The 24,722-nt window shown below is 48.6% G+C and overlaps 1 pseudogene; it reads left to right on the top strand.

The window, feature by feature from the left end:
* The first annotated feature begins 22,720 nt into the window (after positions 1-22,720).
* Positions 22,721-22,901, top strand: LOC116899945 (annotated as a pseudogene).
* The last annotated feature ends 1,821 nt before the right edge of the window (positions 22,902-24,722 follow it).

Genomic DNA, 24,722 nt, shown 5'->3' with positions numbered 1-24,722 from the left:
AGTCCCCTGACTCTCAAGACACTGCCCCTTCTCCTATGAGCAACTTTCTGATTGTGTTGGACCCACCCAGATGATGCAGAAAACTCCTCCCACCCTGGAATCGTTACATTTCTGTAACTGTTTAATCTCCTGCGAAGAAACAAACCCACAGACAAGCTCTTCCCAAGAGACTCTGGTGGGAAATGGGAACACAGTGTCAGAGAGCAGCTGTGGCTGGCAGGGAACCACCCAGGGACAATGAAAATGTGACCACTGTGTCTCAGACCCGTGGGAGCCAGGGCCTCGGGCTCACTCTTACCGATTTTCTCGGAGACACCGCTCTGCAGCTCTCTTAAGGAAGGAAATGCAGGAAAATACGCACTGGCAGACCATCTCCATACCATCAAAGAAAGCCGACACATGCCTTGGAAGCACAGCAGTAGTAAAATACTAAACATTAAATTGTGAAATAGCCACACCACACAACCTTAGCAAGTCATTAAGAATTTATACTTATGAAGACTTCATTACCACATGCAGGAATACTTGTATTTCCATGTAGTTCTTTAAAGAGAATATAAAGGTATTTGCCTTAGCCTCAACTATTAGGGGTAGAGGGAGTTTCGAGATTGGGCCAAGGCTTTGGGTGTCCTAGGTAGGTGCTCTCCCTCTGAAGTACATCTCCTTCCTTGTGCCTTGACTTCATCTACATAGGAGACATTTGTATGCCCTCTTTATGGTAAACAAAAATGGAAACAGAACAAAAGCAAACAAACAAACGAACAACCCCAGCAATAATAGTGACCTCTGGGGTTGGAACTGCTGGTGGCCTCCCCTTCTTTCCCATTTATGTAGGGCCCATGTGGGGTTCAGAAAGTAATTAAACGGTTCAAGCAAAGTCCGGTGAGGCTGGAGAACTCTTTATGTGTTTAACCTGGGCAGCTTTCTGCATTTTCTTGGCATCCCAGCAAGGCCTGGCTGTAGGAATAGAGGAAGTTGGTGTAGGCTGTGGTTTTGAACAGAAAAGTATGGAGGACCAAGGGCTCTGGGCACTCACTGCCGATGCTGGGTGGGTGGCTTTGAGTAACAGCCATGAGGATCAAGGCCAGTGTGGCTGCACGCGGAGTGGATTAAGGCAGAGGGAAGGTAACAGAACAAACTCTGGGTAATGCCTGAGAATAGGTCAGTTGGGGAAATGGAGTCTGAAACAGAAGAGTGGCTGCTATGGCCTGATATGTGGGTCACACAGCCGGTCATGGTGAAAGTTCATTGTCCAATGATGTTCCTCAGACAGCTGCTATGCGAGATCACTTTGGGTACATACTAACGCCGAAAACAGAGTCAAACCCTACCCTTTAAAAATATCAACTTAATTAAACTTAATTTTTTATTTCTTTAGTTGTTTTATTATATTTCCACACATTTATGGAGGGGTGTGTATATGGAGGACAGACAACAATTTGCTGAAGTTGGCTCTCTCCCTCTACAATATGGGTGTCAGGGATTGAACCAAGGTTGTAGGCCTTGGTGGCAGGCACCCTTACCCACTGAGCCATCTCGCTGGTCCACCCACTTTTTTATGTGCGTATAGGTATATTTGCATGTGTGTGGGTGTACATATGTGTGGAAGTTCACACGCATGTGTGTGTATGTAGAAGCCTGAAGTTGACTTTGGGAGTCTTCCTTGATTGCTCTCTCCCTTATTCATTGAGGCAGAGTTTCTCGGTTGAGCTCAGAGCACACTAATATGGGCCAGCCCAGCCAGGCAGCGTTTGGAGGATCCCTAGTCTTCGCTTTCTGAGGGCTGGAATTCCAGGTGAGAGGCCATGATTTCCACCAGCATTTATGCAGGTATCAGGGATTCAAACTCCGGTCATTACACTCCTACAGGGAGGCAGCTCCCTGAGATCACGGCCACCAACACTTTCCTGAGTCACAGTACTGTTGCCTGGAGAATGACATGGCTCCTGGCTCCAGAATGCCACCCAGACAGAGACATCCTTGTCAGTGGGGTCCCTGCTTTCTGAATCCAAGTGAAATCAAAGAAAGTGGCTGTCTTCCATCGACCCACAAGCAGAGCTTAGGGATGAACTTTCCTGCAGAGCACAAGCTCCCATTGCCAGCTTAGGTGAGAAAGCCCACTTTCAGCTTGACTCTCTCCCCGCCTGTCATTTAACCGAAAGAATCTGCAGGGCAGTGGAAACTCTTTTCTACCTAAATCCTCTTAGTGATGGTGGTGTGGATGGCGCCAGGAATTGGTTTGTTTTCGTTGTTGTGACAGAAATGTTTGACCAAAAGCAACTTGGTGATAGTGAGGTGGGATGGACCTACACCTCAGTCATTTAGAGAAGCCAGGGAAGGACCTCAAACAGGAACTGGGAGGCTGAACCGGAAGCAGAGACCACGTGGGAATGTTGCTTACTGGCTTGCTTTTTCTTTTCTTTCTTTCTTTTTTCTTTTTTGAACAACAGTGAACTGGGATCAACCAATCAGCAATCAAGAAAATGCCCCCAGGCACGCTCACAGAGAAGCACACCCTCAAGAGGTTTCCTCCTCCCTGATGACTCTAGCTTGTGTCAAGTTGACCAGAAACTAACCAACACAGGAATAATTGAGCAGAAAAGGAAATAGAAATACTTTAAAATGTAAAGGGGGGGGGGAGATCGTTTAACAACGTTGCTTTCTGTCACCCAGAAGGAGGCTTCTCTCTGGGTGTAGGAAAGTTGTCTCCTCTTCAGAATTCAAAATTTTTTTCCTTCCTTGTCAGGGTGGGGGGCTATATTGAGAGAGGCAGCCCTGCTCTACAGTAAGATTGCTCTACATAGATTGTAGATTCAGACTCCATCTCTGCCACTTACTGAGACTGTAGAGGACACAGGGGTCTCTCACGCTTAATGTGGCGACAATGGTGAATCGTTGTTCAGGGTTCTGCTAAGGACCCAAGCCTTCACTGAGCTGCTTCTTGCCCATGGCTTGCAACAGCATCTTAACTTTTCACAATGATGTGTCCCCAGATGAGAGAGATAATGGAGTTAGGAGTAGCATCGCCTCCTCAGTCTCGTCAGAAGGTCTCTTCCCTTGGAAGAGGGTGTTTGGAGATGGCTAGGAGAGACTTTGTAGAGGCTGGAAAACACCCGACCCTATGCTTTCCCTGTGTGGTGGTTTCTGCTGGCTTTAAGAAACTATGTTTCCTTTGAAGTTCCTTTGAGCCTTGAATACAACAGCTTCTGCTCAGCTGGCTTGAAGGCTTGGTGACAGAAACCATGAGAAGAGCCCGTGGACAGGATCTCTGAGAACCAGAGATGTCCACGACGGTGGAAGTCCCTGGGAGTCTCCTGTAGGCAGCTCTTCTTCCTCACAGCTCCTCCTTAGCTTCCCTGTTGCCAACCCAGTCACCACATTCCCAACCACATTCTATTTTGGGTGTTGACACCGTGTTCTAAGCCTTAGCTAATCACCGAGATCCTGTAGGTTTTTTTGTCCTCTGAAGCCCTCCTGGAACTTCAAAAGCCACCCACAAGCACAGACGAATAAAGCCAGAGGCTTCTGATAGCCTGGAAACAAAATTCGTAGGTTAGAAAGGCAAGTTACGGAGTCAATAAATATTTAGCGGTTACAGCCATGCAGAATACACGTGGATCTGAACAGCAAGCAGCAGCAGGCTCAAGGCAGGTGAGGGCACGGGTTTGCCTAGTTCAGTTTAGCTCGAGGATTTCAAACAAGGCAAACACACACACCTAACCAATTCATTTGCTCCTCTGTGAGTCACCTGCCTATTGCGAGTGGTTGTCAATTTGGAGTCTGATTCATGATTTGTTTATGTTCTTAGAGGGAATTAATTTCATTTAACTATCAAAGGAGACTTTTAAGTGACTAGCTTGAACCAAAGCGATCGATAACACCCAAAAGTTAAAGAAGCAACTAACGTCCTTTCAGGTGTCCGAGCAAATGAGACCTATCCCCAGGTTCTTTCTCGGTCTTCCTATTTTGTTTGGGGTTTTTGTCTCATTTTAAAGCCAGCTGTGGAGAAAGACTTTTCAAGATAGAGTTGCAAGTGTGTGCTTCTTGGGTTCTCAGTGTCCCCGATCCAGAGTAATCAGCCCCAAGGATTCCTCTAGATCTGACAATGGCCCTCTTAACATCGCTGGGAAGTCAGAACTCAGGGACCACTCCACTCCAGTGCCACTGTCTGATGGGAGGATTCTTTTCCACCTGGGGCTCCTGCTATTGCGGCTTGGGCGCCCTGCTGGGGCTCAGCTGATATGCCTTGTACTTCATCCCTGCCGATGACAGTGTCAGCAGGCCAAAGTGGGACTCTTTCTGTAGGTAGCTAGCTGATGAGCTAAGCAGGTAGGTATTCAAGGCCAGTGCGTTTCTTCTCCAAATGGGCCAGCAGCTCCCCAGTTAGATGAGGGAGTGGGGGTGGGGAACAAGGCTGAGATGTCTCCTTCAGCTTTTTATACCACACTTGCCAGGATCACAGCAATGATTCACCTAGAGAAGGGGCGGCAGCTTCCCCCATTAGCCTTCAGACGCTCGGACCCATAAGGTTACGAAACAACTTTTACTTTTATCCATATGTGCACGTCCCTCCCTGCCACCCGGGCGCCCACTCTCCGAGGCCAAGGTGGCAGGGAGGTGGCGCGCAGGAGCCGCGATCGTGGGCGTCCTCGTCCGGGCCGGGGTCCCCGGGTCCTCGGACCTCACGTAGTCAGAAGCCAGCCAAGCTCCCAGCTCTGCAGCGCCGCCGCGTGGGGTGGCCAGGGTCCCGCGTGCCCGGCGGGAGAGGCGCGGGGGAGGCGCGCGGGCCTGGGCGGCGCGGAGCAGAGCTGAGCAGAGCGGAACAGCCGCGTCCGCCCCCGCCGGGCCGCGCGCAGCCGAGCCGGAGCCGCGAGCGCGCGCCCAGCGCAGGGCCAGCGCGGCCGCCCGAGGGTCGCGTCCGCGTCCATCCCCCGGCCGCAGACCCTGCGGTCCTCGCGCCCTACCGCCACCTGCTGCGCGACGCCGCTGGCTCTCGACTCTGCAGCTGGGGGTCAGCGCGCACCCCGGCAGAGCAGCCCCACGCGTGTCCCCGCGGACTGAGCCCTTCTCATCACGCTCGCCAAGCACGGCCACGCTCCGGTGCCAGGTACCTGGGACGGTCTGAAGTGGCGTGGGCACGCAGCACGCGTGGAACGCAGACCCAGGGAGGTTGGAGGGAGCGAGGTTGTGGGGAAGAGTCTGACGCGTTCCTGAAGTCGCGTCCGGACGTGGAGCTGGGGAGGTGGTGGCGAGCAGAGCTCAGGTAGTCCCTGGCCCTTTGGACGCGGGACCCACGCCACCCCTGTAGGGGCCACGTCCACGACACCATGGTCGGTGGGGCCAAGAAAAGCCAGACGCGCAAGTGCCTAAAGTTTTCCTCTGAGCGCTTTGCTGGACTTAACTTTGAAATGGGAGGCAGACCTGAGCAGTTTAACCAGTTTTAACACTAACAGAGGGAGAGGGGGAGCAGGGCTTGCTGCCCGCGTTTCAGTTCTTAGTACCAGAGGCATAATCGCGTCTGTCTCCAAGGGCCACGGCGAGGGAGACAGTGAACACACTGACTGTCTTCCTTATGCTTCGGGTCATGGTTTATTTAACAGGCTTGGGGCTTAGGTTACAAGGCACCAGAGGGGATTCTGAGTTTAATCTTAGACATAATCAGGATTTGAATCAACAAATATTTGTTGAGAAGTCATTTACTAACCGGCAGGACTTCGTTTTCGGTATGAGGTAGGTAGGTGTACATGTGCTGAGAGGCGGAGTAGTTACCCAAATGAGCAAGCATTTGTTTTTTGAAATGCAAGGGAATAGGAAGACCGCGGTGTGACTGGACTTGTTGCCTGCAGGTGGCCAGTTGGCACCGTGTCAGGACTGAACCAGAAAATCCAAGCGGGACACAGGCACCTGTGTTTGCCTCTCTCTTGGGAGCCCACCTCGCACCTTCCAGAACTATTTTAAAGTAAGCCCCTCCTTTGGTGGAGGCTGGAACTTCCTTTCATTTACCTAAATACATAGCAACCACGAACTAGAATCTCAGCCCTGATGTTCCCTGGGAACTAAGTCGTGCCGACCCACACCTGAGATGACTGAGGATCAAGATCACCTCAAGAGCTCTTTGTGATTATAAAATGGTGGCGAGAAAGCTCCGTGGGGGGTGGGTGGCTGAAGATGTCTGCCCCATGTTGAGCTGAGCTGAATTCCAGGCTCGATCCTAGTGTTGTGCAATTCCATATTGGAGCATGAGACAAGACCAAGAGATCAGGAAGACTGACCCTGTCCTTTACTTAAGATTGAAGTATTTTGTAACATCATGGATTTTCATATTTATTTTAAATGCTTCAAAATGTTGCATTTAACATTTCTAGTAGCATGGCTGACTTTTTTCTTTTTTCTTTCTTTCTTTCTTTTCTTTTTTCTTTTTTCTTTTTTTTTTTTTTTTGTAACCTGAGAGGCGTTCTCTTGGACTCGCTGTGGTTCTAGATTTGTTTCAGCTTCTCCAGCAGCCTCTCCCCATTTATAGAATTGGTGTAATAGCCCATAAGGGGAGTATCCATCCATAGCTGTTGCGTGGCTGTGCTGCGGGAGCTGGTGAGGGTGTGAGTTTTGGCGCGTGGTAGGCTGTCTGCTAGGGTGGTCGAGCTAGGAGCATCAGCACTCAGCCTGGTTCTTTGGGCCTTATCAAATCGCGCCTCAAATCTGTCTGCTCTTTATGGAGAAGGGGAGAAGTGGCAGCATTCTGCCTGTGTGCCCACCTCCAGATCCCTGTCCTGAAGGCTCTGTGGTGATGGATTTTATGAGATGGTTCCCCCTGCACTGGATTAAAGTTCATTAGAGTCGAGATTCCAGAGAGCTTCTTCCCTCCTTTGGCTGCTCGAGAACGCATCTGTGAGTCAGGAAACAGCCCTCACCAGGTACCAGATGCTTGGATCTTAGACGCCCAGAACTGTGAAGCACAAACCTCTGTTGTTTATAAGCCATGCAGTCTGTAGTATTTTGTTACAGCAGCCTGAATGCTATACAGCAGCCAGCTCTGGGAGAATTCTCAACTACAGTGGGAGACTATGAACAAGGGCCTAGCCCTCCTGTGGGCTAAGTTTTCTGGGATGGCCTAGTGGGCGTGCATTTGATTTGGCAAGCTTGAGGCTATGTGCTTTCTGCCTGGAACTTAGCCCAGGCAGATAGTCTTATAAATATTGTTTGTGTTATACAGAGACCCAGCGGAAGCATCTGCACCAGGAGAGATACATCTCCTGTTGTGGGTTTACTGTGAAGGGGTGCAGCTTTCTGATTCGAATTTAATTCTGTGGCCCAGACAGAATGGCCCCGGCTTCCTTTTTGGTAATACTCACTTCTAGCTCAGGAGTCTGTTTTTCTTGGGGCGAATTCAAGTGATATTTCAATCTCTGTGTAGCTTAAAGCAGTTCGCTCCTCCTCCAGTCCTTCTTTAGGAACCTTCTTGTTGAGGCAGTGGCTAGGCACGAGGGAAAAGCCACAGTGAAATCGGGACATGGGGAGGTTGCCTCTTGTGTGTTGGTCTTCTTGCTGTTCCTCAGGGAGCCCCTCCTCCTCAGCTACATTGGTCTCCTTGCTAGGGTTTCTACTAAGTGCTATTTAGCTGGTCTTTGCTTGGCTGTCCTTACCCCTAAGGTCTCTATAAGGTAGCTGGTAACCCGGCCGGGTACTGAGTAGAGTGGTACTGCCACACCAGGCCACCATTTTGCACTTCTGGGCAGCCTTTTCCCAACATTACACACAGGAAGCTGGACCAGAGTTCCCAGTGCTTGCCACCTCCCCCTCAACCTTTCAAAGGGGCTAGGAGATCTTTCGCAGTCCCTCTCCTCCCAGGACCAGAAGAGCTTTTCCATACCTGGGGCCAGGAATGTTTCTTAGGTGGTTTCTTCTGTAGTTGAACACAGGCTTACAGTAGAGCTTTCGGCCGAGACAGCGAGGCTCTGTCACTGATCTGTGAAGGGGACATAAACACAAATTATCTTGTTATGTGACGGCAATATGTTCCAACACAGCAAAGTGACTATAGGTAGAAAATAAGTTTCTATATACATTTCAAACCCAAAAAGAGAATATTGTGAATGCTTTGTATTGTGAATGCAAAGAAAGAATTGGATTCTGGGGGTGCTGGATATTGCAGTTGTCCTGACTAGATCATCACGCTTTGCGGTACGTGGTTGGAAACAACATTCCACTCAAACTTATTTAAAATGCAGTCACCCCACTCCACCGTCCCTGGAGAAACTGTCGTGGGGCGGGGGATGGAGGGAAAAGACTGAGAAAACAAGACCAGAAAGTGCCTCGCCATCCCTGTCTCTGTGTTTTTGGGTAGGCTGCCCTGGGTTACATGCTGGACTTTTTAATTTCCATGAATTAATGCGGCTTCTTGTTTCTGTGGCTTTTTCCTCTTAAGAAGGAACCACAGTGCACTTGGCATTTATTAGGATGCAATGGTGGGATGGCGGAAAACTCTGTTAAGGTTCTGAGAGGTTAAGAGTCATCAAGGGTGCAAGCGGGGAGCCCTTCGGAGGGCTGGTGTGGTGTATGTGAGCCCCGGCCTTTGTTCGTGCTGGGTTCATGCTAGGTTCATGCTAGGTGTTGAAGCCTCTGGGAAGAGGTGAGCCTTCTAATGGACTTAGCCACGTGAATGTGAGACCTGCTCAAAGCATCTTCTGCTCCAGCCAGAGGTTTGTCTGGCTGCTGTGCACATCTCTTTCACTATCGAGAGACACGGGGTACCGGCGGGCACTGTCACCTGCACGTAGGACAGCAAGGGTACCCAACGCACGGAGCTCTTCTTGCTGTCTCTAAGCTGAAAGGAAACGGTGACTTCTCATCAGATCGTGTTCGTGATGCTCACCGAATCCAGAAAATAACTTGACCGTTTGGGTCAGGTAAAAAGGTCCCCCAAGGACACACTTGTGATTCGGAGAACTAATCCCCAGGTTCTTCGGATTGCTTTAGGAGTGCTCCAGCGAGAGTGCTCCAGCTCGCCATCCTGAGCTGCCACGTCTGTGTCCTGCAGCCTCAGTAGTGCACTGGAGATGAAGGCTCTGTGTGTCAGCATCAACCACCGACCTTGGAAGTCCGAGAGCATTCCTGAAGAGGTCTCTGGGAGGAGGCAATCTCAAGGGGTTTTTGTGAGGAAGTTTTCTGTGAAAAGAGACAAGGAAAGAGCCTCTGGGGAGGCACGGAAACCTATCAGTTCCCCAGGCCTTTGCCTAACTGAAGTGTGTGGGTCCAATCTTTAATTGTATGCAGTTGAAGAACTTCCAGAAATATTTGCCCTTACCTCCGAAGTCCATACCCAAGCCTCTCGTGGGTTCTGCTTCCAAATTCTCTTGTCTGTGGGAGGCCCCAGGCCCATTAGCTGTGGTACACACAGTCTCCAAGAAACAGAAAGATACAGTCAGTTGTGGGACATGGAAATGCCAAAGGGACTTTGCTTTCTCAAAGCAGGAAGTCCAGGCCAGTGAGGAGGTCGGGCTTTGGTTTCTGCATGACTGCTTAGAAGCCTGTGACCTCAGGCTCCTATGGGATAGGAATGCGATGCGCGCGCACACACACACACACACACACACACACACACACACGTGTGCACATGCATGCATGCATTCACACACATGCACACATGCACGAATGCACATACACACACAAGCACAGACACATGTGCACACATATGCATACCCACACTATGCCGAATATTGAATGATGTAGAGAATGCCTTATTAAGTTTTTGCAAGTGTTGACCTTAGCAGACTGAGGTAGGGTAGGCCTATGAGATGACTTAGTGGGTGGAGGCTTCTGCCCCCCCAGGCCTGAGAGTTCAATCCCTTGCACCCCTGTGGTAGAAGGAGGGAACCGACTCCTGCAGGCTGTCTTCTGCTCTCCACATGTGCCTGCTCACACATACACGGATGCTAACAGAGCAAACACAATGTTTAAATAAAAAAGAACGTGTGGGGCATTTGCTAGAATCCCCAATTAGATTTCCTAGGGACATAACATAAAGCATAGAAGGGTTCTTCAGCTTTGGGGATCTGGTATTATTTAAGAAAAGCGGGCATATCTGTAGCACAGAGTGTTCCCGAGCAGAGCGGATGGCAGGGGTGCTATGTGGGCAATGACCTTGATGGACTTGAACATGCAGTGAGAGGCGAGGTAGATTATGTTAGCCCATGGCGCCCGCGTGCCACATTACAAGCCTTCCATATCCCACTCTGTGCAGCATCGTACTTCCCTGCTAATAAGGGATCCCAGGGACCAGACTTGAAGTACTAATATTGTAGGTGCCCCAAGTCAAGGATGTATACTTTCAATTGAGGAGATATGGGAGTGTCCTGTTCTCTGTATTGGGACCAAGGGACCAGAACAGGTGTCATCTGTGGGCAACTGGATTATGGACAGTAGTCCTATGCATAGGAATATTGAGTGTCCTTTCTGGATTTAGAGCGGCATGCTATCACATGCTCTGCTGCCTTGGGTCTATTTAGGATGTCATGAATATTAGGCATCTTTTGGGCCTCCCAAATCTTCCTGTTTGTGTAATTAACACACAGAACTATATTTAGTATTTCTTTGCATTAAATATATCTTACAAGACTCAGGTCATGCATGTGCAATCTTTTCCTTCTGAGCTCGATGTTCTCAAACAGTAAAGCGAAGGCAAAACAGTAAAAGACTGGGCCTCAAGTTGGGTCTCTCAGTTTTGTTTTCTGGGTTGGATGTCTTTGCGAAATCATTTTCTTATCAATATAGGTGAGATGAGGGGCCCGGGGACCTTCTGGGAGCGGGTGCAGGTCTGTATTGGGCAGTGAAGCTTGGTCATATCTATTTTAGGTTTAGATGCTGAACTTGGGCTGACTCGTGCTCTTGGATGCCTTGGAAAGAGAAGTGGTCATGGGGGGAAGCTCACTGTCACATGGTGCTGCTTGGAGTCTTGTTGAAAACCGGTCCCAACAGTTCCCTGCCCTTGGTCTGGTTATGGCTCTGTGTCCGGGCGCATTGCCTACACCCAGCAGGGTCAAGGACACATGGACAGGCAAAGGGTCCATACACTGTCCCAGGGCACAAGCCAAGAGAGACCAGGATCTCTTGAGTTCTGGTTGAGTCTCTGCATGGGAATCTCAGTGGCCATCCTGGACCGTCACCGCTGGTCTGTACCTGCTATTCATATGACCTTGTTTTATATCTCAGCCATACATATATGCACGCACACATGCATACATACATACACGTCTTAGTTAGGGTTTCTATTGCTATGAAACACCACTAAGCGCGAGTGCTTATGCATGCAGTGCCTGTGACAGCCGGAAGACAGTGTCAGATCCTCTGGAGCTGGAGTTCCGGACAGCTGTGAGCCATCCAGTGAGGGTTTGGGAACCGAGCCCTCTGCAGTTGCAGTTGCACTTCCAACTGTTGGGCTCTGAATGCTCCAACCCTCCCCCAACCCTATACACTCTTGTTGGCCCTTCCTGTGCACACAACTTGTGACTTAGAAGCTATACCTTAAGGGCAGTGGAGGTAAGGCAGCGAAGAATAGTCTCACCCACTAAAAGTCTGAAATCACACCGCCTTATCTTGTCCTGGGCTGGTGATTCACTCAGTAAACGGATCATTTCCAGAGGACCCCAAATCTATGTGGTTTTGAACAATTGTTAGGCAGCCGCCAGAATCTTTGTTGGAAGTGAGCTCCTTTGTATCTCTTTGTATCTCTTTGTATCCTTGGTGTCTGTATGCTTTCCACACACTCTTAGGTTGCAGATGAGATCTCAGGATACACGCACAGGCATTCAGAGGAGTCAGTTGCCCTTTTCCAAGGCCTGGCCCATGTTCTCAATGTTTTCTTCATACTCTTCATGAGAAAAGACACGTCTTTGGGCCGAGGTGTTGTGGTAGATGAGTCTTGTCTGGTACTACATTCTAGAACAGAGAGACACCAGGAGGCTGTAGGTGACGGAGGATCTGGCTGAGCAAACAAGGAAGGACAGGGAGGAACGAGCTGCATTGATCAGGCCTGTTAGATAGGCCGGGTTTTGTCCAGACCTGTGCTTTGGCTCACTGCCTCCTCCACTGTTCTCTTGTGTGGTATCAGGCCAGATGCTGGCAGACTCAGTGGTCTCTACCATCAGGCAAGCAGAAAAGGAGCAGACCTCTCCATATCACTTGTATCATTTGGGAGACATCCTTGCAAACACTTGTCTGTGCTGTACTGAAGACCCAAGAATGCATTGCGTAAGAATACGCAGTCACCCTTGGTAGCTGTGGGTTCTGCATCCATGAATCCAACCAACCGCAAATTGAAAACATTTGAAAGCATTAAACTGAATACACATAGACTTCCTCCCACCCCACCCCTGCCCTTGTCTCTGTTCTCTAAACAATGGTGCTTATCAGCTATTTGCATAGCATTTGCATTGTGTCAGTCATTATAAATAATCCAGAAATGATTTGAAGTATGTGGGAGGCTACATGTAGTTTCTATGCAAATACTATACCATTTTAAAAGAATTATTTTTTGTCTATGTATATGTACGTCTGTGTGGATGTATGGCACACGTGTGTGGGTGCCCTCGGAGGACAGAAGAGGGTACCAGATACCCTGGAGCTGGAGTTGTGATTAGGAGCCACCTGGTGTGGGGGGCTGGGAATCAAACTCAGATCCAGCAAGCACTAACCAATGAGCAATCTTTCCAGCCCTGACATTTTCCGTAAGGGTGTAGTGGTTTCTATCATTGCTATGATCGAATGATTGGCGAGAAAGCAACTTAAAAGAAGAAGGACTCAATGTTTGAAGGGACAGTTCATTGTAGCAAAGAAGGCATGATAGAATTTGTGGTGACTTTGCTGGTGAGATGATTGAGGGAGCATCTGAGAGAGATCGTGCTGGAAACAGAGCCCCATTGTAAACCCCCGCACCCCTGGGCAAAACCCACCCTCTAGCAAACCTCTTCAGCTAGATCCCATGTCCCAAAGCCCACACAACCAGCCCAAACAGTGCCATCAGCTAGGGACCAAGTGGACACGCAAATGAACTTGTGGGAGAAATTTTACACGAGAAACAACAAAGAGATTTGAGCATCTGCAGATTTGGGTTGTCTTGGTCCGGTTCCTGGAACCCAGCCTTTTGCAGATCCTGTGGCATGAGCCTGTTTATGAAGCAGAGGCAATGCACCTGTTGCTCTGTGGACCGAGTTTCCAAAAGTAATAGGTGTGTGGGGTTTCTTTTCCACATTCCACTGGATTATTAGACCTTTGTTTTTTGAACCGCTTTCATGGCTGGGAGAAGTTGCATTCTGGGGATAAGTCTTTATCTTCTCATCTAAGCCTCATCTTGGATAGAGCATTACTTAGGTCATTTCCAACCCTTCTCCGTTTAGCATCAGTATAACTGTGAACACCGTTGTCCACGTTTTGCTTCTTCACAATGTCCTGGTTACTTCTAAGTGCCTAACCCCGAGGCAGGATTCCTGTGTATGTACAAGGCTCCTCCTCCGATGTGTCCCGCCTGAAGTAATTTCTTCTCACCCCAGGTTTCTTTGCCGTGATATGAATTGGTGCTAAGATTTTGTGTGTCTTGGTCGGCAGCATCTGTGTTATTTGGGATTCAGTCTTAATTAGTCTAAGCAGAAGAAGGCTGAAGGCAGGAAGCACGGGGCTGACAGATTGGAAGACGCCTGGTCCTTGGCCAGACATCCGGGTGGAACGTCAGCAGCCGTGCGGCTCTGGTCCTGCAGGAAGTTATGGTGGTTTCATGCCACATGCCTTTAGCCATCTAGCTACCTTGGTGGAGGGTCCCATCCCCATGGAGACACAAATGGCCTGAGGGTCTAGGACCTCTGCCAGAGTCCATGCAGGTGCCTCTCGGCAGAGACCCTCAAGTCCCAGCTCTGTTCTCTTAGAGAAGTCAGATTTCAGCCTGGGCATCAAAACAGGTGGAGAACAAGGGGAAGACACTCGAAGAACTCTTTCAACTGGTGTGGGGAGCCTGCAAGCCAAGAGTTGGGGAATCAGGCCCCCAGGAGCCCTGCCTCCAGGGAGAGGGCACATGAGATGTGAGGCAAATGCTCTTGCACTTTCTCAGTGCTGGGTGAGTACTGAGGAGCCCCGTGGCCACGCGTAGGCAGGAAGCAGCACTGCATTTGGTGCTGTGTAAATAACCGCTTTTTTTCATGAGTCATAATTAATCAGCAGTCAGCTTATTTTCCTCTTTCCCTGCTCACACGGGCTTCTGTATGCAATCGTTCTGAGTTTGGGTAGCTGTGTGGTTCTCAGGAACCCCTTCAATGGGGAGTGCGGTGGGTTATTTTCTGTTGATAAGAGACCATAAGCATGTTGAGAAGGGGGGCTCAGGAGAGACCATGTTTTTAGCAGCTCACAGCACCGCAGAGGCCGAGGCTGGGGAATGTGAGAGACAGTGGATGGAGGTAGACAGCCGCAGACCTGACTGTGGGGCCCTGCGACCCCCAACAGCAAACATCGTTCTGGATGGTTAATCTGTTTAAGTGACCTGGTGCTCCCTCTCAATGGTAGAGGGGGGCTGGAAGGAGGAGCCCATTCCATGCTCTGGGGATAAGCCCTGGGCTGGCCCAGCAGGTCATGGTTTTGCTAGGTCTGTCCAGGAAACCTGTAGTTTTTGACAATAGGGAATCTAGCAGTGAGCGGTTTAACATTCAGCAAATGGTTTGCCTTTCCTCTGCCCACCTCCTTCCTTTTCTCTCTCCCCCCACACCCCCTGCCTCCCTCTGTTTCCTCCCTCTCTTCTCTCCACGCTCTCTCGCTCTCCCACATCCAAGCTCTCGGCCCAGGTTTCTATGGCACCTTCTCTTTATAGATTTCAAGTCGTATTTGATTTCTATATAGCAGTCATTTCTCCTTAATCTGGGGGTATGTACTGATTGTGTTGTATGAAGCTAACTATGCTAATTACCTTCCCACCAGCAGCGGTTTTCCTCTCAATTCTTACTATGTGGAGGGGTGTGTGTGTGTGTGTGTGTGTGTGTGTGTGTGTGTGTGTGTGTTGGGGGGATGGAGAGAGAGTGGAGAGAGGGAAAGGAGTGAACACTAGATATTCATTAAATGCCCCGTATGAACCCTCACTGCCTCGTGCTTTCAAATAATTAAAAACCGGAGCACAGCTCATCACCTTTTCAGATCATTTCACCTCGGCCATCTGATCTGATCCTTAGCGTCGCCCTGTGAGTTTAGAAGGGATACTGAGGCTCAGAGAAGGGAGGATCTTGACCGTGTGTGGCTTAGGAGCCAGCGGATGGCACACTGCCTGGTTCCCAGTGTGGCTTTTCTGCCCTCTCGCTTATCACATGCCCTGTGGTGTCCATCTTATCACTGCTGCGGCAGACAGGGCGTCCGGCGGCTGTCTCCTTGGCCGCATTTGTCCCTGTTTTGCAGAGAAGCAAACTGAAGCACAGACACAGGACTCATCCACTTTGTCATGATGTAGAAGAGCGGGTCCTTTCTTCCTCACCTTGTCTCTTTGCTTTTAGTTTATTTTCCTCTTAAAATTGATTGAATGATTGATTGATTGTGTGTGTGTGTGTGTGTGTGTGTGTGTGTGTGTGTATACACCATGTGAGTGCAGATACATGAAGAGACCAGAAGAGGGTGCCCAATGCCCTTGAAGCTGAAGTTTCAGGCAGGTTGGACCACCTGGCGTAAGTCCTGGGAACCAAACTCCAGCCCTCGCAAGTGCTCTTTACCGCCGAGCCATCTTTCCAACCTCCATCTTCTTGTTTTGTCTTGACTTTTGAACTTGGAAATCCCCAGCTGGAGAATGTCCTAGTGAGCTCCCAGGTGCTCCATCAGTGAAAGCAGTGGCTTGCTGGGGTGCATACACTGCTGGAGCTGGGCTTTGAGAAGGGCTCCTTAGACTCCAGGCTCTACCAGAGCACTTCTCTGTAGTTCATTCTGTACCAAAGCCCCAGACTGCAATCATGGTAGATAACCTCCTACCTCTCCCTGCCCACCCTGAGCAGAAGGGCAACACAAAAAAGCTCACTGGTGAGGGCTGACTGGGCCCCGTCCACACTTTAGCCAGGTGCTGTTTGGTGAAGCTTAGACCTCACCATCTTCCTCACACTGTGGGAGCCGTGAAACTTGGAGCTCTGGGGAGAAGTAGAGGTCTCTGTGTGGAATTAGCAGGGGGGTGACAAGTGTCAGCAAGGAGACATTGCTGTTGGGGTGACAGGTGTCAGTGAGGGGACATTGCTGTTAGAGTGACAATGTCAGTGAGGGGACATTGCTGTCAGGGTTAGGAGTTTTGGATAGTTGGTACTTGGTGAGGATAGAGTGGGAGACAGGCTGTGCCTAGGGTGGCAGGCAGGGCCCTCTGCAGTAGGATGAAGGGTACACGACAGTTTCCATCCCATCCTAAAGTAGGGCTCCAAGTGCAAAACCTGGCTCTTCCTTTCTCTAGATGTGTGTGTGGGGTCTCCTTGCCTCTGTCCTCTGCCTGAAAGCTGGGGAGAGATTAGTATAGACTCAGGGATGTTGTGTGGATTCAGTGGGAGCATTGGTGCCGGGGTAGTGGGAACCCTATGCCAAAGCCAGGGCAAGCCCATTTTCTGCAGGTAGAACAAAAATAAGGCCAGGTGCTTTATAAAGAAGGGAGATTCATTTAGCTTATCATTCTGGGGTTTTAAGAGTCGGACAAAAATTGTCAGCAGAGGAAGAAATTATATGGTAGGACAGGAAGGGAGAGAGATTCGGGAGCCAGGGTTGCTGACTTTGGTTGTTTGTTTGTTTGTTTGATAATCAACCCTAATGGGAATGAATTAGGATCCCCTGAGAAGTACCTTCCTAAGGTGCCATTCTAAAGACCTAATCAATTTCTAGAAGACTCCACTCCTTAAAGGTCCCTCTACCTCCGTATCACTGCACGGAGGAGCAGGATTCTCAGATGATGCTTTGAGGGACCACACCCAAGCCTTCGCAGCCCGAGAGTGGCTGATGGGCACTGCTGCGTCCTCCTTTGCTGATAAGTGAGCGAGCGCCCTGCTCCATGGGTCGGGTACTTAGGGAATAGTTAGAGCTGCCGTCCTATCCCTCTAATTAAAAATTGAAATGGTAGGGGCCAGAGAAATGGCTCAGAGGTTAAGAACCCTGGCTGCCCTTTCTGGAGAAGCTGGGTTTAATTTCACCACCCACGTAGCAGCTCCCGGCTCCCTGTAACTCCAGTTCCAGGGAACCTAACACCCGGACATCTGGTCGTCCACAGATGCAGGCATGTATACAGTGCACAGACAGACATGCAGGCGAAGCACCCATATACACATAAAATAAAAGTAAGCCTCTAAAATGGAAATGGTGATCTTTGGTTCAAGGTGAAGAAACTTCAGATGTGAGGCAAACATGGCTGCCCTGTCTGAATCCCAGAAGACCCAGGTGTGCCTGAGGGAGTGGGCTACAGTTCAGATCTGGTGACTGTGGCCCTGAGTTGTCTTTGGATCCTGGGTTGGCACTGGGTGAGGTGGCATGGCTGTGGGTGGCTGCATCCTGAGTCATCTGACTCCTTGGGCTATCCCCAGTGAACTGCTCACTTTGCTCAGTGACTTGAAAGAGAAGGTGTTTGCCAGCATCATCCGTTCTGGCTTCTCCCTGGGTAAATTTACACGGGAGCTGCAGGTGGGTATCACAGAAATCCTTCCCTCCAGACTTGAGTACAGAGTCGGCAGTTCCAGCTGCTGATTGTCCACTGGATTCAAGTTCGTCCTGGATTCTTTCCCAGCTGTTCTAGCTCTATGTTGCTTCAAGAAGTGCCCAAGGTAACCAGTTTGTAGAGAGGTTTGTTTCCGTCCACAACTTTGAAGGTGGTGTGTTCATTGCCGTAAGGTCTGTGGTGCAGTGATGGCAAGGAGCAGGTGGCTGGACCAACCTGACCACATCATGGCTAGAAAACTGAAGACCTCCCACTGGGTGTCACCTCTTAAATGTTCCACTGCCTTCCAGTGCCACCACCTATTCTCTGGGGATCAAGTCTTTAACATATGGAGAACAATATCAAAGGATCTAAAAAGAAAACATCAAAGGATCAGTACGCAATATACCATAGTGTTTGGTTTCTCTCTGTGTCTCTGTTTCTGTCTCTGTCTCTGTCTCTCTTTCTCTCTCTCTCTGTGTGTGTGTGTGTGTGTGTGTGTGTGTGTGCGTGTGTGCACGCTTGTGGGTGTACTTGTGTCCCTACATATAGAGGCCTAAGGTTAGCATTGAGCATTGAATGGCTTCCTCTATTACTCTGAGGTCTCTGACTGAACCTAAGCTAACCAGTTCCAACTATTCTAGCTAGCCAGCCTGGCCAGTCTCCTGAGTGCTGAGACCAGAGACAGCTACAGGGTCTGCTCAGCTTCTACTAAGGTTCTGAACTCTGGTCTCCAGTCTTGCATAGCTGTTTATCCTCTCAGCCATCTCTCTCTCTTACAACTCTCCCCCAGGTTTCTATGCATGTGACATTAAACGATTTGGAAAACCTTTACACGACAGTGACTATATTTTCACAATCCATCATTAGTAAAGGCATCATTAAAAAAATGCTGCTGGGGTTGGGGATTTGGCTCAGTGGTAGAGCGCTTGCCTAGGAAGCGCAAGGTCCTGGGTTCGATCCCCAGCCCCGGAAAAAAAAATGCTGCTAAATATTGAGGGTCGCTTAGGTGACACTGTATTTTATTAATTCTTTCAACATCCCTACATATTTGGAAAGTCGCTTGTGTGTATGCATGGCATAATTTTTCCCTTATGGCATATAAGAAGTTCAGATACTGGTAACTAAAGTTTATGTTTGGAGATTTCGTATTTGTAGGCTTCCAGAGAAGCTGATAGGGGCAGGCTGTCTTCTGTAGTTCATTTTTTCCTCCTGGGAATTTTGCCTGTAATTTCAGGAGTTTCCACCAGGAGGTGCTGTAGTTAGGCTACATCCAAATTTGGAAACTTTACCCCAACTGAAAGATGAAGTATAGCTTCCCGATCCCTAATATTCTTTAAGAGAGACATATTTTATATATTTATTATTATATTATGTATTATGTATTCATATATGTCTCCTATGTGACTGAACAGAATACTGTCCCAAAAAACTCAAATTTAAAAGATACAGTGAAGCTAAGAGAAAAGCTAAATCCCATTGAGTAGCCATTGCTCTGTTCTGTTTAATTCTGGATTCCATTTATTTTTAGCTTTCAGGCATTAATATGTCCCGTAAGGCATTGACAACTGTCCTTTGCCTTACAGAAGCTTTGCATTTTCGTGAGGTTCCATTTATCAATTGTTGGTCTTAGAACCTAAGCCTTTAGTGTTCTGTTCAAAAACTTGTCTCCCATACCAATGTATTCAAGAGTACTTCCCACTTTCTCTTTGTGACTGGTTTTATGTTGAGGTCCTTGATCCTCTTGGACTTGAGTTTCGTGCAGGGTGATAAGTATGGATCTATTTCCATTCTTCTACATGCAGACATCCAGTTTGTCCAGCACTATTTGTTGAAGAAGCTTTCATTTTTCCATTGTATAGTTTTGGCTTCTTTATCAAAAATCAAGTGACCACATAGGTATATGGGTTTATTTCTGGGTCTTTGATTCTATTCCATTCATCTATCTGCCTGTCTTTGTACCAATACCATGTGGTGTTTATCACTATTGCTCTGTGTTCAGCTTTACATCAGAGGTGATGATTCCTCCAGAAGTGCTTTTATTGTTCAGGCTTGTTTTAGCTATCCTGGTTTGTATGCATGTATGTATGTATGTTGCATGCATGTCATAGCCACATGGAGCATCAACTATAGAACCTGCCAGGCTGTCTGCATTGTCCACTCAGGGACAGAGAGGTATCCCAAGCCTCTCCCCGCCCCAATCCTTTTATGAAGTTCTGGGTCTCTTATAGGTGTGTCTTGTTCCTCAGTATCCCCGTCTCTCAGTGAACGTGACCCTATACTGAGATTTGAAACACAACTGTCTGTCAAGAAAAATTTAAATATGAACTGCATACTCACCAGAAAGGTAGGAAGAAGTTTCCTTAGTTTGGATACTGAGAGGTTGTGGGATCTTTCAGAGGTGTGGCTGAGTGAGGGGCCATTTCATCAATAGAAGTGAGGTGTGACCTTGAAGGGGCTGTCAGATGCTGGTTCCTTCCTCTGCCACACAATGAGGTAAACCGACTCCTTTGTCATACATTGCTCCAGAGAGCACAGTACCACTGTGGTTCAGAGCACCAGGATCAGCCATCATGGTTTTGTGTGAGTTTAAACCTTTGCTCCTTTTGAATTGACTTATGCTAAGTATTCGTCATAGTAAGGAAACCTGATCCATACAAATTCCTCTAAGCAAATCTCAGCTGATGATGCATGGTGGCCCAATGGGAAAAAAAGTGACTTCTCTGCTCTGTGCAGGATTCCTTCAGTCCACGGCCATTGAGGATCCTGGAGGGCTTCAGGGGATCTGTCACTTATGTGCAGTGAGGCGTCAGGAGAGAATGTGGGGGCTCTGAGGGATGTATGGCATCCAGAATGTAGGCATAGTCCATGCCTCAGCTGGGCCTTCTACTTGGGATGTCCATAGGACCCTGTGGAGGGTTGGGGGCTCATGGCTAGGAAGGATTAGCTATGGATAAGGCCCCGAGGCACAGTGTCAAAGGGTCACCATAGTTTAGGGGCCCACCAAAGGGTTTTAATTTCTGATATTTTTCAAATCAGGAGGAAAATATGACCATTGTGTTAAAATATTTTGCTATACAATGTTAATATATTCATTTTTATAATGACACGATGGTAAAAATAAGCCTTAGTCTGTTGTTGTTATTCTAATGGAGGAAGGGGGTCTTGAAGACAGAAATATATGGGTCTGAGAAAGCCATAATGTCAGCGTAGGCAGGGATGTGATAGGGGGTCCTTGTGACCCAGAATCACAAAGATAGGTAATGACCCAGTACTGGGTTCAGTTGCCACACTGGTAGATGTGGCACCAGATGGGACAGGAAGAACAGCATGCTATCTGAGTGGAGAACCACCCCACACACACCAGAGCCATTTTGTCAGTGAAGAGGTTTCTTGTTTTTGCAGGCTTGGGACTACCTTAGACATCTCTGAGAAATAGAAGCTTGGGAATCACAGGACTCTTAGAGTCATGGTTAGGCCAGAAAGGGATGGATTCTGAAATACCATGGACTGTTTGAAGTCTTCCCTGCTTGGTCCCTTGGGCATGAGATTTCCCTGCTGTCTCATCTGTCAGTGTGGCAGTCATTCAAACAGTCTGCAGAAAGGAGTCGGCTGACACTTGTCAGGACAGTCTCAGTGCTGAGGAGGTGACTTTCCCTTTGCTTGTTAGGCCTGTGTTAGCAATCCTGTAGCTGCCCAGGCTTCACTCTGCTGACTGACTCAGGAGATCTGGGCGGGACTATCTGCGTCTAACAAGCTTTGCAGGCAAATCTGCTGGAGTGAGAGTTACAACCTTAACCCAGGCAAGTCTGGGCCATGGTCAGGTAGCCTTGCTTGACTTCCAAGTACAGGATACAACCTTCCCTTGGGAGGTAAGAGCCTGAGACCTTGTCAAGAGATCTGAGGAATGTCATGGGCCTGCTTGGCAGACACTCCCATTGGATCACTGGGCAGAAGCATAGGTTTTCCCTAGGCCTCAGTGACCATCTATTGGGTCTCCTTCCTTTGACTCACAGGGGGAGCTGGGGGAGCTGCTCCTCACACCCTGGTGCACGTTGCTGCTGCCCTGATCAGTTTTCCTGCACACTGTAGCCATGACACAGTGCTGAGATTCCAGGGAGGTGGCACCTCCATGATGGCACTGCACGGGGACACTCTCATACACGATCCACAAGGTGTAAGCCCAGGGACTCATGGACTCGGGTGGGGAAAGGGGAGCCATGTCCAAGTAAGGGAGCACAGGGAACATTTGTGGTTGGGAAGACTGGGTGCAGACCAGGGTTCTGCCTGGAGGAACTGGGGTAGATCATGTACAGAGCTAACAGCATGCTGTGTGGGGAATGGTGGTCAGTGACTGCGTCCTTGCCTGAGGAGCCTAAGACAGATGCTTTGTAAACTTTCAACCAGACTGGACAAGGCTCTGTCTCTAAGGAAAACGCCAGGCTGCGCCAAACTGGGAAAGGGCCTGGGAGGCAGCCCACCCAGCCAAGGCTTTGGGACCAGTGGGACTGGTTGGTGGGAGTCGCAGAATTGCCTGACCCAGTCCTGGACCTAGGAACTACCCAGGAGGTGAGCCAGGGACTGCTCAGGAGGTGAGCCAGGGACTGCCCAGGAGGTGAACCAGGGACTGCTCAGGAGGTGAGCCAGGGACTGCTCAGGGGGTAAGCCAGCAGAACATTTCTATGCATGGTTGGATCAGAGCTGGAACCTCCAGGAATGGGGCATATCAGAAATCGGAACCGCTGTGAAGGCCGTGGTACAGATAGACCAGAGCACAAACCAGCCGTGTGAGCACAGAGACGTCTAGACGTCCACCACGGGAGGGATCAATAATACATCAGTGTTTCAGGTTTCCCCAAATTAACTTGTAGTCTTAATCTAATCTCCAGCCAGAACCTAGGGAGGTGACTGGATGTCGAAAACACCATAAATTAATTTGAACATTTTTGACATCGGGGTGAAAGTAGTTCTTGTGGAAAATACTAGAAGCTCTGGAAATTGTAGTTTACCATATCTAGTTGATGTTTAACAATAACTATAATTAAAATTTAATCCCAGATCGCTTCTCGGCCTTCTGGCTAAGATCAAGTGTAAAATTTAATCCCAGGCCTTTCCCTACTTGGGACACAGCCTTTTTTTGTTTTTGTTTTTGGTTTGTTTTTTTTTAAAACTTTGCTTACATGGAGACAGAACTTTATCCCATATGGATTAAAACTTAAGTGTGAGAATAAAAACACTAAAGTGCTAAAAGAAAATGTAGGTAAGTAAGCTCTCGTGAGATGGGAAATATCTTCCTGTACGAGAGACCGAGGCCTCCGGCTGCAGAAGTTTTATTTGAAGATTGCATGCATGTGTAAACTTCAGTATGCGTAGAAAAGGAAAAGGAAAAAAGTGTAAGTATATAGGAAATCACCAGTCAGAGGGTAAAACAGGAAAAATGCTCACAATGTGTAAGATGAATAGAAAAACCAATATGCTGGGTTTGTTGTTGTTGTTCAAGGCCGGTGTTGTTGTTGTTGTTGTTGTTGTTGTTGTTGTTGTTGGAGGCAGGGTCTTGCTGTCTACCCCAGACTGGCTTTGAACTCACAACCCTCTTGTCTCAGCCTTGTAAGTGCTGAAGTTACAGGCGTGGGCCACCACAGCCAGCTGAATTCCCGTTACTTCGAAGGAACTTCCAACTAAGAATAGGGTAGAGGGTAGGGATTAGTTGGCAACTGGAGAAATGGTGACTTGTGAGAGAGACAATCTTAGTACATGCAAAATCAGATACAAGATTTTTTTTTGTCAAACTAGCAAATTTTGGGTCATTTTTACTTGTTTGTGTGGACGATGGTACTGCAGGCAGGTGGAGGTGTTGTGACAGGAACAGTCCTGGAACTCGGAGTGGAGCATGCAAGCCTCCGGCCAAGCAGTTTGGCAGTCTGTCCCAAAACCTTTAAAGGAAGTCCTCCCTTTACCCCACTGATTCCATTTCTAGGGATTTATCCTGGGGAAACAATTAAATCTGCAGGTAAAGATTCCTCTGCAAGAATTCCATTCCAGCGTTATTTATAAAAGGGAACATTTGGAAACCGCTATCCCGGGTCCAGAGTTAGGAACGCTTCTGGAAAATGTGCAGTCACAAGAGAATGCAGAGACCTAAGGTTGAAGGGCCAGGGCTGAGGGGAGAAAGTAGACCGGTGGGGAGGAGGCAGAGGCTGAGCGGCATACGGGATGTGCTGGGGAAGGGCTGCTCCCATGGTTCACTCTCGTTTTTGCTGTTCTGTTGTGAAACAGGGTCTCGCCATGTAACCCTGTCTGCTAGGATGTCCTATCCAGACCAGGCTGGTCTTGAACTCACAGGAATCGCCCTGCTTCTGCTTCCAGGGTGTGAGATTAAAAATGTGCACCACCACTCCCAGCCTCATCTTCACAGCACGCAGGTTACCGCCAGTGAGCTTTACCTGAGCAGAGATTGGGTAAGAGATGCCATTTAAGGAAGAGGTGCTTTGCGTGCGTGCTGCGGTTACTTTTTGCTATTGCTGTGATAAAACACTTTTGGCAAAGGCAACTTATAAAAGAAAGCATTTAATTTGGAGCTTGTGGTCCGTGGTGGTGGAACCAAGGTGACAGCTGGGTGCTTACATCTTGATCCACAACCAGGAGGTGGGGTGTTGGGACGGACAGAAAGACAGACAGGCAGACAGAAAGACAGAGACTGGCAATGGAGTGGGCCCACCCTCAATAGCATGCTTCCTCCAACAAGGACACACCTTCAAATCCTTCCCAGACATTTTTCCAACTGAGGGTCAAGTATTCAAATATATGAGCTTATGGGGGCCATTTTTATTCAAGTCACTACAGTGGGCCTCATTTGCTGAGATCAGTGGACATAAGGCTCTGCCTTGGGCCCATGGACACCCCGTCTTTTCCTGGTTACAGCCATTTCTGGGGCATTGCTATTCTTACCTCTTCTTCCCAATATTCATGATAGATTGGAGAATTCAAAATCAAATAAAAACACAGAATACAAACTTTTAAAATTAAAAAGTTCAGGACTGGGGGCTATATATACAGTTGA

The sequence above is a fragment of the Rattus rattus genome, chromosome 4, assembly GCF_011064425.1.
Source record: "Rattus rattus isolate New Zealand chromosome 4, Rrattus_CSIRO_v1, whole genome shotgun sequence".
Taxonomy (NCBI): domain Eukaryota; kingdom Metazoa; phylum Chordata; class Mammalia; order Rodentia; family Muridae; genus Rattus; species Rattus rattus.
Note: the sequence above shows the minus strand (reverse complement) of the source record. Positions and strands in the feature narration are given on the sequence as shown.